The sequence below is a fragment of the Dreissena polymorpha genome, chromosome 9, assembly GCF_020536995.1.
Source record: "Dreissena polymorpha isolate Duluth1 chromosome 9, UMN_Dpol_1.0, whole genome shotgun sequence".
Classification (NCBI taxonomy): Eukaryota; Metazoa; Mollusca; class Bivalvia; order Myida; family Dreissenidae; genus Dreissena; species Dreissena polymorpha.
In genome coordinates, this window is record NC_068363.1 from 74,450,036 (window position 1) to 74,464,796 (window position 14,761).

Genomic DNA, 14,761 nt, shown 5'->3' on the forward strand with positions numbered 1-14,761 from the left:
ATGTGTGGGTACGAACTAAAATTCGGTAGGAACATTTTGGGTACGAAAGAATGATAACAAAAAAATTGGGGTACGATGAAAATTGTGGGTACCAAAAAGAAATTGGGTACGAAAAAAAAATGGGCACGTAAAAAAAATTAGGTACTACGAAAAAAAATTGGGTAGGAAAACAATTTGGGGACGAAAACTAATTTGGGTACGATACAAAATTTGGGTACGAACAAATTGTTGGTACGAAAACAAAAATTGGGTCCCAAAAAAATTGGGTACGAAAAATTTTGGGTACGAAAAAAAAAATGGGGGTACGGGGAAGTAGTACCCGTGGACCTCTCGATAAATTTGAAAGGGGACGGGAACCAAGCTGCCTTTACCTTTATTAATGGCCCTGGCGTGGGAAATGTGGACATGGATGGTCGAGATGTTGTTTAAACAAAATTTTGGGTGTGCGTGGTCGGCCACTATCTCCTAATACACTATTATCACTAGAACATTGAAACTTACACACATGGTAGCTATGAGCATATGTGCGACGGTGCCCTATTTGAAATTTTGATCTGACCCCTTGGTCAAAAGTTATTATCATGTGCGTCGCATGTTGTTCGTAAAATGAGTGTTAATGTCCTCAGTATACCCCAATTTAACCCCATAACTTTTTAAAAGCGCGAGGATAATGAATACTTAATTAAAACATTAATAAGTGGCATAATGTTATTGAATATTTTTTTCATATGAAATCAAGAAATTCCTAGAAAACCGGCAAACAGAACATTTTTAACAACAATTCTTCGATAAATAATTTGAAAGCAAAATGCAAATGTTCGTATTTTGGCATGTTCCTTGTATATAATACGAGTGATGGAACAGACGAAATTTGAATGTAGAATACGAGTTTTCATAACTTGAAACTCCCCCTTTAAATTCTTGTTGCAATTTACTTCAGTTTCGTTTTGAAAATATTGCCACTTTGTGTTAGTTAGTATTTCGACAAGGAAGGAGCAAAATCGTACGCGTATATATCTTCATTACAAAGGAAGCGCGAATACTGGCCACGTACTGTAATTGTAAGAAGTAGTATATTTAAATAATATTGATATGCTATGTTCATTTGGTTAATATTCAGATGTGTTCATTGAGGTAATTTAACGGCGCGTTTATTTTTTAGATTTGGATATCGGTCAGAAGTCATCTCAAACATGGTGCGTATTATCAACCGGAGGTGTTATAAATTTATATTAAATACAATATTTCATTTATTGGCGTAAAGACACGTATTCAAAAGATAGAAGACGTCTTTTAACATTGCAAATATAGACATGTAATGCCAATACAGTTTAATGATCTTCATTGGCGAACTCATGTTGTATTTGTAAAGGGTTGACAACATTAACATTTAGATATGTGAAATGGGGATATTTCATGTCATACTTTATATTCAAGCTTCATGAAAAAAGCCCGAATAATAGTTTTAACACTGCAAATGCATTTGTCATGTCTTGGTTAATATCATTAGAGATTATAGGGAACACTTATTTAGATTCGAAGAAAGAGTGGTGTTTTATATTACCTCAACCTTGGCGACTCGCACTCGTGTTATCTAGTTTAAATATTTTATTACCATGACTTATACTTTTATATATAATGAGTTATTTATATACATAATTTGACTAACCTATTTGGAAAAACATGCATGTTATTGCACTGTTCTCCACCACTTTGTTTGTTTGATTGCTACCGTGTAGCTCACTTGAGCACGCAGTGGTCATGGTTATTCATTGCGAAAAAGTATGCTCAAGTTTGCATTTAAAATTCGTATTAAATAAGGAAATAAAAACTATCGTGATAGATGGTCATCCGAAGTTCTTTGTAAAGGAATTACTAAATCTCCTAAACGGCCGGCTGCTCGATTTTCATAAGATTTATTTTTGTTCATATTCGACCTTTTGTTTATCTTCTTGATCTTCTTTCAAAGCTTATCAAATTGTTGCAGGCAACTGCATATTTATGTCATTACAGAAGGATTATATATTAACAGTGAACACGTAAACAATCTGACATTACAAACCTAAAGGTTTTATATTTAGTGTCGCCCTTATGTTCCCTACGAAAATGCATAAGCTTATATCAATGAATATGATAAATATCACCTATGAACCCAACAGCTAACAATGACAATGTCGTGAAATAGTTTTCCCATTTCCCCACTACGCCCTTCAAAATGTTATCATTTGGTGCCCATTTTATTTTCCACGAAAGGTAATAGTTTCCAATACGATTGTTTCCAGGGTTCAGAGTCAAGTAAAAGCTCAGGTTCAGAGCCAAGTAAAACTGGCGGCAATTGGAAGTACAAACTATACTTCGATACCGAAGCTGATTCCAAAGATAGCGCAAAATACGACAACATTAAAGATGATGACCTTATTATCAAACTTAAAGCTCTTATCGGTGCTGATGAGGATATTTTGCGTGTGTATGCATATGAGTTACCGCTGTCCAAATGGCAAATAACTAAAATGCTGTTTTTTCATATGTTCGTCGTGTTTGAAACGCAAAATTGGTGGTGGTCAATCGAAAAACATGCGAATGGCATCACTATTCAGCGCAGTAAACTTTTATATGCTGTACTATTTACAATCAGACAGAAACCACGTGTTAGCGGCGTACAAGCGATGCTCAGCGACGAAGGAAATATGACCGTGTACAACCTTGTAAATTGGCTATATCTAGATGGAGAGTTACATAAGGAATATCATTATACCAATAGCAACTGCAAACACTTTGCTAAAGCTATATTCAATCATGTTTCTAAAAATAAGCTCATTGTATCTGCTCATTTAACATTTTTTCAACGATAAATGTCGGACAAAATTCGATTCGATTTTAAGTTTTTACTTGATTTTTTGGATCCGGATCTTAATCCATTTATTTCATGACTTGATAGCTCCTTAATTCGACTTACCTACAACTTTTGAAATGTATTCTAAGCAATCTATTAAAAAAATAGTATTTAAAAAAAAATAAAGCACACACATGGTTTAAACATGTCTATAACGTCTATTGTTAGGTTTAAATGAAAGTCATTTTTATTGTTGGTATTTAACTCTTATAAAAGGCAAAACATAGCTGCGTGGTGACAATATAGCCTGAAAACTTTAAAAGATAGCTTTGTGCTTGATTCAGTTGCTTGTTTTAAATTTTGTTAAAATTAACATGTTGATTGCCAATTTCCGGGTTTTTTATGTTAGATGTTTTATCTCTTCCTTTTCACTAGAGGCCTTGGTAATTTGTCATATGAGACTAAATTGCCCTGCACGTCCCTGCCATTTTCAATCGTCATTTAAGATGCATGATAATCCCTAACGCGGTTTGTTAATTTTTAACTTATTTGACGATTTTCTGTATCATAACAGCTCGCGAATGAACGTTAACTCCAACATTAACAAACCGTCAAACATGCAATTAACATGCTCCAAGTCAGTAACAACATAACATAATCCACGACAGTCAAAATAGGGAAAGCTAATTTAACAAAAAAGTGAAATGAGCAATAGAAATTAGAAGTTAACGGCTATAATCAAACATTAATAAATCCGAAACCGAACTATTTCTAAATAACTTTAAATCTTCCCAGCCTATTTGTAGTTTTCGATAATAAAATGAGTGAAACAGCTAAGGTAGTATCTTTGAAAATGACTACCGGTATATGGTTGAAATACGTTAAATACTTAAGCGAATGTTGCATGCTAGTGCATGTATATGTTTTTTAATTTTATTCACGAGGCTGTTTGACTGTTAATTCTAGAATAAGGATCAACGTTCAATGACCTAAGAAAATCCGTCGAAAAGATTGAATTGACTCCAAAACGTTGTTTACTATCGGCATAAAGAAATAACATAATACCCGTACTTACATGATAATGGTTGTCTCCTTGTATTATTTTCCGAAATAAGTGCTCGTTTCTTTTTGTATTTTTATATTCAATGTACTCAATGTATTGCTATGTATATATATATATATATATATATATATATATATAAGTCTCTCTCAAATACCCACATTTGTATAAAACAGTATTTCAAGTACAAAATCTGTTAATCATTTAACCGATTAATTACAGTGACATTAAGTGTTGATGGATTATTTAAAGAAATTGTAAGACGAATATAAAAGTATAATAATATAATTATGTTTTACATCTTTGATACATAATTACAACTCATCAAATGAATATTCTGATTTCTTGGCGAATTGTATCAACAGGTGTACCCATGTTCCGTATTGATATTTAATAGTTTATTATATATCAGGGACGTGATTCTGTAAATGTTTACTTAATTTTAAGTCTTCTAGTTGTTACTTTAAATTGAACAATCTAACCAGAAATGTGATCAGTGGTTGGCAGTAATCAAATGTTCTCAGTATCGTAGCCAATAGCCCGTGTATGTAGTATTGTGATATAGATCACCAAAGCATGTTGCTTATACAGAGTGAAGGCTACCGCTGTTTGTATGTTTTCATGTCATTTTTGTGGATTGTGGGGTTCAACCAAGAATTCTTTACCAACACCTTTAATTGCATTCGCGTTCTTTAACGTTTAGTTGACGCAATTTACATTCGTCATAGTTGTAACTTTTGTTTCGAACACATTGAAGCAATTTATCATTTACACTATCTGACCATGGGTCTTATCGATATAGTCATTGCATATTGCTTGAACCCTTTCCATTGCCCTAGTCTTCATTTAGCTTGTTTTCTGTTTTTAGTTGTGTGTTTTTAACTACACTATCGTGTTTTGTTGTCTTTTAGTTAAAAGTAGAAACAATGTAAACATACGCGTTTCAAGAAGCCAATTGTCATGTGTTTGCATGTTTGAAATTGTCGTATTGTCTTTTTGTTATATTATGTCATTATTGTTTTAATGTTGGACTCTCGTGTCAAAATGTAGGTACATCGTTTCCAAAATCACTAGGTGTCAGGTGAAAATATGCCCTTCTCATAGTGCCATGTACTATCCCTAGGCGATATTTCTGACGGAAAAATGGCATCTTATGTACAAATAAGAAAGTGATACCAAGGGGGTTTACTTTAAAGTTTTAAATTGAGCTGAAAACTTCTCCATGTGTTAGTTTTGTATTCACGCATGTAAGTGTCAATCCGATAGTCATGAATGTTTCGTTCATGAAGCTTGGTGGTTGTTGTATTTAATTTGGATTAGCCTTAATCTTGTCTGAAAATTAAATGTCTGTGTATTCTTTTTTAAACAATTATTGTATAATATGCGCATATCATTATTAAACCTGAAGAAATCGTTATTTAATTGAAATTGTCATTACGACATTTACATCATATCTATTATAAAACGCACTAAAAAATGTCACTCACTCATCGAGGAACTAAATACATGATTTCGTAGACATTTCGATGCCCTTGCAAGGTCAATTGTCAAGGTTCTTACATATCAACGCATGTAATAATGTTAAGCATTGCATTCACTCCAACACATACATTTCAACACTTTAAGCAGTACACTTATAAATTGTCCATGGTCTGATATGCGATGACTTCACCTTAATTAAATGACATCATGTCATTGCAAACTTATAAAAGCTATCTGCAATCCTACATAATGAATAGGACTTGGATCTAATGTGTTTTCTTTCTCGTAGTTAGTTTGAATACGTTGAATCATATGTACATTAATGCATAGCACTTTTGTCGTAGAGCGCTCGATTTACCCTTAAGATTGATCGACACCGAGGGCTAATTGAATGTAATTCATGCTATTATAAATTCATTAATAGTTCTATTCAACATTGTACTGGTTTACATTATTGCCCATTGATCATAAATAACAAATGTTTACAATAAACAATTTGGAGTTGTTATATTAAAATAAACTGAATCTGATATCAATAAATTCACGTCCCTTGCTTTTTTAAAACATTAATAATTTGCCTCGACATCTTGTCTGATAATATCGAAGAAATGTTAAATAGTAAGTACCGTTTTAAACAAATTACCTGTTGCTGTTACATTGTTGCTGTGATTGTTATAGCTGTTGTGTTGTTTTTTTGTCGTTCTTGCTATGTGTGTGTTGGTGGGTGGGTGGGGGTTCTGGAGGAGGATCAGAATACAAAACTGGTTATTTTATTACTTATGTGTTTGTTGATTTGTGTTTGTTTCCCAGTAAGTAATTGAACTGATAAGTCCTGCGTAATAAAAATAAAATAAGTGTAACTTTATAATAAAATTTTAAGAAAGTGTATATTCTTCTTGCAATTGTTCATTGTTGTTGTTTATGTTGTTATTGTTTTGCTTTTTCATGTTGTTGTTTTGTTGTTGTTTTTTCTGTTTATTTTGTGTGTTTTGTTGTGGTGGTAGGGTGTAAATAAAACACTTGTTTACTTTTAACGAAATGTAATTACGTCACTGGCTTGTGTAAAACATAAGTAAACTTTGTTTGGATAGGTGTCTGATAATATTGAAGAAATATTTTAAAAAACAGTACCGTTTTAAAAATTATTTCCTGTATATTGTTGTTGTTAATGTTTTTATTGTTATTTTGATGTTCTAGTTTTGTTGTTGTTTTTTAAGTATGTTTCTTTTTTCGGGGGTGGGGTACTGTAGACAAATCTGGCTCGCTTTTAACTACATGTGTTTGTTGATTTGTCTTTATTTTACAGGTAAGTATGTACACTCTTGTGTCCTGTGAAATAATATAATAAGGTGTCACTATTATCTATCATAATAGATCTTCGGCTATAACAATCTGTGCGATTACAGATCAAGTCAAACAAATATACACATACATATTCAGTATCAATTTTATAAAATTATATGAACAAAAACAAATTTTCATCTAGTAATGTTGTCCTTAAAGCATCACAACTATTATTGTGCATTAATTTTCTCTGCATGTAATTTCCAACTTGTTTTCTGAAAACAAAAACATCAACCTCCACGCAGAGCTCTAACTGGAACCAGCATAGCTGGATCAAATCCTTGCCTTTATAGCCAATCACGTGATGATAGACGAGCCACAAGTTACAATAATTTTCATGCCATTATTGTTACTTTGTTACTTTTTAAATTCAATTTTGTTATAAACCTTAACGTATACACTATTTTTTTTTAAATATAAAAAAAATGATACTGCTTTTCAAAATATAATACGTGAACAAAACAATCCTACCAAATCTGGTAGGAATTTTTGTGGTGGCAGAGATTGTATGTGAGAGCATGGAACGACAACTCTGCGTGGAGATTGCAAACACACATATGAGGAAACTGAAGAAATCACATTTTAAATAATGCACTATAGTCTATTCTCAATTGTATACCATTTAATGCTTGTTATTTTATGCTAAGGAATCTAGCAAAATGATAAAGTGGCACATTCATTTTAATAAAGACAATGAAGACATTACAATATCTGAAGTTCATCCGAATGTGTATCTTGTAGAAAATTAATTATATTTGTCAAAGACGATGCGACGAATAAACGTATGGCATATCATAAAAATAATTATAATCATGCTTCTTATCTACCGTCGGCCTCTGACGTAGAGGATTGTTGCCAAGACTTATTGAAAGACGTAGCTTCACAGTATATAGAAACGAGACTGTTGTTAAGCAATGTAAGTCCCCTACCGGTGAAACTCCACCAATTTAGCAATATTTCTAGTGTATTTGTTGCCATAGCAACCATTATTCTTGACGTAGAAAAAACATGAAATAACGTGCATAATCTCCATATTTCCATCTATCCATGTGTCAAGTTTCTTGAAAAAATATGAAGAACTTTTAAAGTTATCGCAGGATCCACTATTTTCAGCAATATTTATAGTCTATTTGTTAATATGTATAGTCTATGTTTTGCCAAAGCAACCATATTTATTGACGTATGAACAAAATGAAATGACGTGCATCATCTCCATATTGCCATCTATCGATGTTTCAAGGTTCATGAAAAAATATGAAGAACTTTTATAGTTATCCAGAAAAGTGTGATAGACTGACGGACAAAGCGCAAACCATTTGTACCATCCGGTTTCACCGGTAGGGGACAAAAAGTTCATCGCATAAAACCATATGTTCTCGTAATCGACACAACTATCTAGGACATTTAATAATGTCAAGTTTCCAATTGAGAAGTACCAATGTTTATAATTAAAAGAAAGTCGTGTAACGGATAAAGGGGTATTACTGTTTTAAGTGTTTGTGCAAAGTTCTAAGACGAGTTGTGCTTATTAGTCCCCTACCGGGGAAACCGTAGGGGACTTATGGTTTGCGCTCTGTGTGTCTGTGAGTCTGTCACACTTTTCTGGACCCTGCGATAACTTTAAAAGTTCTTCATATTTTTTCATGAAACTTGAAACATGGACAGATGACAATATGGAGATTATGCACTTGCTGAAAATGGTGGAGTTTTACCGGTAGGGGACTTTTATTCCTTGGCAATACCGGGTAGTCTTGTTTAAAATATAACACATTCCATGCCCCTTGCGAGCACACAATATACAGTACGTTGGTCACACTGTTTTAGTAAACTAACGAAAGGTTTAATGGTAACTAACTCCAATAAAAGCAATTGGTTGCGATTTTATTTGAATGACCAACTATATGTTCATGTTAATATAGATGTTCTTTAGAATAAACATTGGAAAAGCGTATGGCATGCACAGCGTTTAAACTTCAGGAATTATCAAAAGGAGGCTACTCGAGCTACGTTCGCAGAAACAAACTCTCACCAGTTGTCGATCGCTGCTCTCACCATACGTAAATGGAGTGTAACCGTCGCGCACGAGATTTTCGTTGTGCTTTCAATTACCTCTACATATATTCATCATTTTGTCAGATAGTGACATTCCTTCAATCATTTTTACTTTAATATTGAGCTCAATTACGAAGGTTAAGTCTCATATACGTCGACTATATGTCAAGTTCCTCTACTACAATACCAGCGGATTTGACAAGAATATATTTCCTGATAATATTAATCAGGACTTACCTATACGAGCACCAATGTCTCCATTTATGTTTACGACAAACAATTTTTTTAATGAATCTGTGCAAAAGCACAAATTTGCGATTCAGCGATGGCTTGATTTCCTGGACGCTGACTTAAAGAGTATTGTGTAGAAATGAGTCGTCCAAGCATCCGTTTCGACGTTGGACGCAATATACATATTTTCTTTCAAGTCATTAATTTCTTGTGTTTGTCACAATAGTGACCGATACCACGAAACCACTTCTGCAACAAGTTTTTTTTTTCAAATCATATTACAGACATTTTAAGTAGCACAAGCAAATTTGTTAAATTGATATCCCCCGCCTATTAATGTTTTTTTTTGTGCAAATCCCTCGATATACGGAATAATCATAAAACATAATTAAGTGTAGGGTAATTGTGTTAATGCATAGCAATTCTCTTCATTGATATCTATACACCTATGAAGTTTCATGTTAATAGCTAATTAAGTACCTGAGGTATAGCTCTAAAAAGTTGTGTGACAGACGGGCGAAATGACAGACTGACGGACGGACAACACCAATTCTATATTTTCCCGCCTTTACAGAAGGATAAAAAGAGGCATAACATTTGCGAAACATGATAATACAAATATCACGTGCACAAACTTCATGTCTAAAGGAAATGGAAATATGCCCACAAATTTAAATGCACATAGAAAGTGTACAAAGACACGTTGGTGTCTACAGACGGAAGGACAGACGTCCGTTGTGAATCAAGTATACCATTAACCCAATTAGTGCTTACATTTTTATTATTTGTGCAGAAATACTTGCTATTAAAGTAAGGGAAAGCAAAAAAAAAATTAAAAGGAATAAGAATCAAAGACATAGAATATAAAATATATCAATTTGCTGACGATACATCTCTACTACTTGACGGATCAGAATCATCCCTAAATTGTACCTTAGATATGCTTCATGAATTTTCAAGGTACTCTGGACTAACCATTAACTATGACAAAACTAATTTAATTTGGATAGGCTCAATAGTACTAGATCAATTAAAACTAAATATAAACTGACATGGGGAGCTAATACTTTTAAAATTCTTGGAATAACCTTTGATATTAACTAGACAACATGGTAAAAACAAAAAATTGAAAGTATTAGAAGAGCAATAGGTAAGTCATTGCAATCGCAGAAATATTACACCACTTGGAAAAATAACAATTGTTAAATCATTACTTTTACCTTTACTTACACATTTATTTATGTCTCTACCAACACCAAAAATAGAAACCAGGAAATATTTAAATCAAATTTTTTACGACTTTATTTGGGTAGGACCAAGCAAAATAAAAGCCACTGTTGTTGTTAAAGAGTATAATGAAGGCGGTTCAAATATGATTGATATATGTTCATTTGAGAAATACATGAAACTAACATGGCTAAAGAGATTAGTGTCAAGGGAAGGAAATTGTTACACACGTATTAAATTGATAATATATTTTAAAACAATTGTTAACACTGGTAAATTGTACGCCGAGAAAGTATGTTTACAGCTAAAAAATAAATGTTGGCTTGATGTATTGAAAACATATATATTGTATATTGAAAAGCTGCCAATAATAAAAAGTGATGATATTCTGGACATGCCACTATTTTATAATCATAATTTTAAACTGAACAACAGTGATATTTATATGAAAAATTTATATGAAAGAGGTATCCGTTGTGTTAGAGACATAATGATAGAAAGTGATTGTTTTATTTCCAAAAAATCTCTGGAATTACTTCTAGGAACACTTCAAGATGTGGTTCTTCAAGTCAAAACACTTCCAAGGAGAAGAAACCTGTGCAACCACTGTCACCACCATAAATACAATTATAAGGTGTTTATCAACACCTGCCTCACTCAAAATCCGCTTGACGAATTATACCAAAAAGAACAAATCAGCATATCCGTGAAGAAGACATCATTTAGAGACGTTGGCGATATATAGTCCATACCCTTCGCTAGCCTGCATCCAATACGACAAGGTTATCTCTCCCCTATAATCCTCTAGGGAAAAAGAGAGATAACTGGCGCCGCGACCTGAAAGCCGATGCGAAATAGATGGGCAACACGTGGAGGCAGCTGGAGAGACTCGCCCAGAACCGAGACGCCAGGAGAAAGCTAAATTGCGGCCTTTGTCCCCGACGAGACCATATGTTGAGATGAGTTGATGGGATGATACATTTTATCAGTTATGTCGAGTTATAATTCATTTGAGTATTCATTTTGAATACAAGTAGTCACAACAATTACTGAGTCATAGATATACAATGTCTGGGCTATCGGTACATTTACGTTATTAATTGTTCAAACGCAGGTGTTGTATTAATGATGACCTAAATAAGAGGTTTCAAACTGTTAATACTAGAAAGTAAAAGCACATGTACTTGTTAATGATAAAATTACTTGTTCACTACCGCATTAGAATCTGACTGCGCTTTAGTTGCCATTAAAACAGCACTGGAAACATGAGACTTAAGTGGTCTGAACTCGCACCACATCAATTATACCAACTCAACCAGCAAAATACTTATATACGAATCAACACTTTTGATAACTGCGAGCTATTTAACAATTATGGTGACACGGATCCTGAAGTGTAAGTATTAAATAAAACACTTGCGGGTGTTTGTAAGAAAGTATCTCCTGATAGTATTTCTGGAGTTTAATAAGTTATCTCCTATAAGTTTATGACACTCCTTTTTTCCCCGAGAATGATTATACTTCATAATTATTTGATATTCAGTTAATACACTATAGTATGCAATTTACCGCATATGAACATAACTAACCGTAATTTATAAACTCACCAACAGTGTTATATATACTTTGTGGTCAGTTTTCATGAATTAAAAACGAAAGATATTTACGTCTGACAAGCGTTTTCGATACGAATGATTCTCAAAATATAAACCGTGGTAATATATTTTATTTGCAAGTTGTATTTAAATCGTTCGTTACAGTTTGAAAATACAGAATACAGACTCTTCCCGTTCGTAGACAAAACGGCTCCTGATTTTTATAATGATAACGGAAGCAAGGAAATTAAGAAATATTTCAGTCCCATGAAATAAATAATGCTTTCCGAAAAAGACAGGTGTAGTTAATTTACTGGTTATTCAGATAACTATATAAATCACAGTGAAACTGTTTATTTTGAGGAAATAATATCTTCCAACGCGGTTTGTGTGCTGTTACAAAGTTAAACAAAGTTTGTAAGCTAATATGTATGATTTGGGCAGTACGAGTTTACAATAGCTAGTATTACTATAACGCAATATATCAAATACTATTATAATGTCATACTGAAACAGAACTGATCACATATAGTTAACAAAATGCAAAAGAATTAAGACGATTTGTTAACTTTTACAACATAGAGTATGTTGCAGCAAAATGTAAACAGAGCTCACAAAACAAGGTAAACAGGATGCGCAGTCGATGAACTTGCTGCAGACTAGGTTAAATACAAATGCCAATGGTGTTATCGATATTAAGCCACGTGGTAAACAGGTTTAATATTAGTGAAGATAGTAACATCGTTGATTTTAAAATCTAAGCGCTGTTTATGTAATTGCAATTAACATGTTGGTAATAAAGGTTTTACGTATGCACTCACACCACTTAAAAAAATACATTTCAACAAGAGGTTTCAATTTGTTTACTGAGTTTTTGAATGATTGACTCGTGTAACGGTAATGTAATAAATTAATGAGAATGTATCTTTTTGCGTAAGTCAGGTGGGTTATGGAGGAACGTGTGTGATACAGGGAACGTTCCGTTACAGAGTCGTGGTGACATAGAAGACTGCACCTGGGTTCAACGTCTCATGTAAAAGACGAGGTTCTAATTTCGGGTAGAGTGGCCTGAGACCAATCAATTCTGGCGCCAGTAATTATCACTAAAGATCCGCTCAAATTTATTAAAAAGACAATCATACATTTTTATGCATAATTTTATACAAAACGTGGCGTAATGAAACCCATTAGAAAAGCTTCATCCAGTCATTTGATACTGTACAATTGGTGAGATATTTTAATAGTAAATATAGCTTAGTTTTTTTACTTCGGATTAAATTTCTATTTCCTTGAAGTGAAAGGACAGATTGGTAAAACTATCCATACATATTTTTTTTAAATAATCCACGTTAAACTGAATATGCTAGCGGAACAACTATTACGCGAAATAACACGATATTTTTATTCAAGTTGAATTCATCGACCTTGTAGGCTTGATCAAAATCACGAACCCAAACAAACAATACATTTATTCTGGTCAAGCACATATTGTTATACGTCAACAAATAAACCATATGATCACGTATATATTTGACTAGACGCACGATTTTGAGTTCTCAAAACAAACACATGATTCTAAATAAAAAAATGAAGTACGCAAGGACACCGTTACGCCGTCCCGCGGTTACTTCACGTTGATGCAATTGTGTTATTTTCAAAACGACTCAAGTGAGTCTCCGAATGTTGCATTTGACTTGCGTGCATAGTGCGCCAAACACACTGCGGTCGACAGATATTCGTGCGTTAATCGTGCGATTGTTATACGGTTGTCGCACATCTGACGCGCGGTTGACGCAACGTATTATGATCGCAATTGCAATTTTTTTGAAACTGTTAATACATACCTTGATAAAGGGTAAATATTATCAATCTTAAAATGTTACACTCATTAAGATACATTTCTTCTCTGACCAAAAACAAGTACAGATAGCACTGAAAACGTTTTACATCAGAATGCATAAAGAGCAACACACGCAAAAAGTGTGTTTTTTATCTTTGAAAGAAGAGAGGCAGCCAAACAGATGAGAAAACGATGTTTTGTCGATATGGGTAATATTAACTATCATTAAATAATTTATGATACGTCAGCACACGAACAAACTTCATGACGTGCAGGTCATAAACTACCAAGAGAAACTGTATTTGCACAGATGGACACCATTTCGACATTTCTACATTATTGAACTGTTTTATTGTCGACTTTGCCGTCGATTCGTAACAAACTAAATTGGGAAATTTCAAACAGCCCTTTCGAACAGGTCTTCAAATAATGATTGTTGCACTTGAACTAAAATGAACATGTCTTTTAAAGTGAAACATTATAAAAACACTAGCACATGCACACAAATCAATATTTTTGGATTTTCTATCATCATTCCATACTCATTCCTGTAAATCATGTATAACATTTGTAAGCATGGCTTCATTTTCTTTAGTTCTTTAAATGTTTTATTTACAGCAACATTTGTCTGGCGAACTCTCTTGTTTTATGTTTATACAAATCCGATGTTATTTCAGTGCAGCTGTGTTTGACAAAAATATTAACACAATCAAGGGCGTTTTGCGACCCCTTCCTGAGCAAACATCTTATCAAACAAACTGCATAAGCACATGACTAGAAAACGATTACTTACAACAACACATTTCTTTTGATCTTTACGCCATTTAAGGGAGTCTGAAATATAATTAGCATGATGGTATTACAATCGTTACACATTCAGTTGTGTAAGTAAGCGCTTAGACGGTTTCAAGAAATGCATACTAGTATATAAAATATTGTTCAATAATGACGTATTAACCAAGATTATTGCACATAAAAAATAGCTGTAGCCGTTTTTGCAAATAATTTCATCTTTGCTTTTTCGCGAACACGTTGCCTTCTGATTGGACAATTTTCCCCCTCGTGACGTTTTGTATTAATGATGTCATCGAAAAGAG

General features: G+C 33.4%; 1 long non-coding RNA gene across 1 annotated transcript; it reads left to right on the plus strand.

Annotated features, from left to right (window-relative positions):
* Positions 1-968: 968 nt before the first annotated feature.
* LOC127845335 (uncharacterized) lies at positions 969-6,646 on the plus strand. Its single transcript, XR_008033181.1, has 3 exons — positions 969-1,061; positions 1,163-1,196; positions 2,283-6,646. It is a non-coding gene; the product is annotated as an uncharacterized LOC127845335 (long non-coding RNA).
* The last annotated feature ends 8,115 nt before the right edge of the window (positions 6,647-14,761 follow it).